Genomic DNA, 2,968 nt, shown 5'->3' with positions numbered 1-2,968 from the left:
GTTATATTTGTAGTGATTTTGGACTCATTTAATAGTCCAAAATCATTTGAGCCAATAGTCATCAATTATAACGACAAAAATTTAACTTAATGGACAACTTAAATATCATATTAATCCCTTTCAAAAGCTAAAAAAGGTCAATTTTTCAATATTTTCGCACCTGAAACGACCAACTCAGTCGACCGCCTCAGAAAGAAAATATTTTGTTGCAAATGAACAAGATATTGAGAAATTGTCTATATGTAAAATCATAACTATTGATACTAGCCTTTTCCACATAAAAATGAAATATTTTGTAACAATCGAAGCAAAAGTGACGTGGATTATTTCAAAATTGAAGTTGATTTGCTTTATAAAAAGAAGATATCAATGAACTTTTACGGAATGGTTTCGCGGGATTTAGCCACTTATCTTGATTGTAGGATATTTAGGTTGATCGAGTGTTAAGTGCAAAGTGCAAAGTGCACCTCATAACGCCCATAGCCCATTGCATAAGCTAGAGCTCATGCGAGTGATGTGAGAGATGTTGCCAACTTACCACGGCTAAGCAGCTAGCTCTCTTCTTCATCACTCAATTTATTGTTAAAGTGAAAATGATACCTTATAAATTAGTTGACTTTTTTGTATCTAGCCAAAGTGGGACCAATTTTTCTCCATACACTTTAAAATTTTAGTTTTTCCTCCAAAATTTTGGATTGATGACATGAAAGATGTAAATCTTTCAATCAAATCCACAAATCATTTTTAGATAGAAATTGTGTTTCATAATTATGTGAAATACCCAAAAGTAGATAATTGTATTTATTTAATATAATATAACAATTCTCAAAATAAAGAGATGTTGTATTAATTGCTCCTCATATTATTATTGAATTGAGATCTCTTGTAATTTATAATGAAAGGATTCGAATGAGCCACATAGTTTAAAGGGAAAATTGCACCGTTAGTCCCTGTGGTATGCCATAATTATTTTTCATTCCCTATGGTTTAAAAAGTTCATGGGAGGTCCTCGTAGTATGCAATAATTACAAATCGATCCATGTCGTCAAATTCTTTTAAAAATTTTAACAGATTCCGTCAAATGCCACGTCAGCGACACGTGTCGCCAATAAGATGGCGACACGTGTCAATCTTAATAAAAAAATATAAATTTATTAAAAAATAAATAAAAATACTTATTTTTTAAAAAAAAAATTAAAAAAAAAAAAACAAAACAAAAAAGCTGAAAGGGTGGCTGGGCCACTCCTTTGGGGGTGGCCTGGCCGCCCTCAGCCACTGGGGGTGGCCGCGCGCCACCCTCAAGCCACAGGGGGTGGCCTGGGGTGGCCCAGCCACCCTTTCAGCTTTTTTTTTTTTTTTAAAAAAAAAATAAGTATTTTTATTATTTTTTAATGAATTTATTTTTTTTTATTAAGATGGACATGTGTCGCCATCTTATTGGCGACACGTGTCTCTGACGTGGCATTTGACGGAATCTGTTAAAAATTTTAACAGAATTTGACGCCAGGGATCGATTTGTAATTATTGCATACCACGAGGACCTCCCATGAACTTTTTAAACCATAGGAAGTGAAAAATAATTATGACATACCACAGAGACCAACGGTGTAATTTTCCCTAGTTTAAATGCATAAAACAAAGAGGGGGAAAAACTAAGAAAAGTGAAGGCCAAAAGGGGCGAGTAGAGTTCAATTTTTCTTTTTTTTTTGAATTACTTTTTTTGCCACCCTTATAATAGGGTTAGGGGTAGCCAAACTACCCCCAATTTTGTTTGAGGGTGGCCGGATCACCCTCAAAACAGTTTTGGGATGTTTCTAAAACAACCACTGATGGTGGCCGACCACTAGTGATGGAGCTAAAATTTCATCTTTGAAGGAGCCGGATTACAATGTAGTGACAAAATAACTTATGTTTTTGCCTCTTTATATATTATAGTTCTACTATATACAAAAATTATGATAAACACAACTCAAAATAGAAATGAAGTATTTTATAACATGATAGGTGTATCACAAATGGTCCATCTATTGAACTTCATAAATATGTGTTAAGATTGATATATTAGTAATATAAAATATAGGCATGAGTACAAAAATAAAGTGTCTGAAATTGTAGTCTACACTATTTTAGAGAACTAAAATCATCACATATCAAATATAATTGCATGGTTGACAAAATAAAGAGAAATTAGGAGATAATTTAGGAAAAATATTTGGAGTTCCTAACATTTTCCTAACAATTTGTTCCCCCGAAAAAAAGAGAAAAAACTTTCTTAAGCTAAATTTGGATGTGAATTTGTTTGATATTTGTCTCGAAAGAAATGCATTGCAAATTGTTAGAGAATGTACTACGTATATGCCCAATACAAGCATATATATGGACATTTTGTGGATGGCATAAAATCTGGAATGAACTGGATAGTAGCCATAGTTCATGTAAAGCGAGAGGCCAATTCAACAGCTCACAGCTTAGCATAAGAGGCCGTCACTCATATTGTAGACTCAATCTGAATAGAAGAAATTTCACCTCGGATTCATGATATTGTAATTAGGGAACTTGTTGTCCTTATGTTTTGATCCCAGCTTTGGAATTTGTTCAAAAAAATAAAATAAAAATTCGATAATTACCTTAGTTTGAATTAAAAGCTTTCTTAATGATCTTTTACCACTTAAAAGATAGAAGAAAATATTGATAACTGGAAATATATTGCATGCTTTTAGCAAAAATTTCACGATAGGAATTTCTCATACACAATTGCCTAAATTCTTTAGAAAGGAAAAATAAATAAATAAATAAGAAAAGAGGAACATCTCAGGAGGTATTAATGGCCTATTAATCTCCAGTCATTACGAATTAATCTTCACTTGAAGCTATTACGGCTGCAGGAGAGTAAAAAAGATTTGAAACTTGAACTATCCTCATGAAGGCACACGTATTGAATTGATGCAGTCCACCCAATTGAGTTATA

This window comes from Alnus glutinosa, chromosome 14, assembly GCF_958979055.1.
Source record: "Alnus glutinosa chromosome 14, dhAlnGlut1.1, whole genome shotgun sequence".
In the NCBI taxonomy this organism is placed as follows: Eukaryota; Viridiplantae; Streptophyta; class Magnoliopsida; order Fagales; family Betulaceae; genus Alnus; species Alnus glutinosa.
This window is presented reverse-complemented; position numbering follows the sequence as displayed.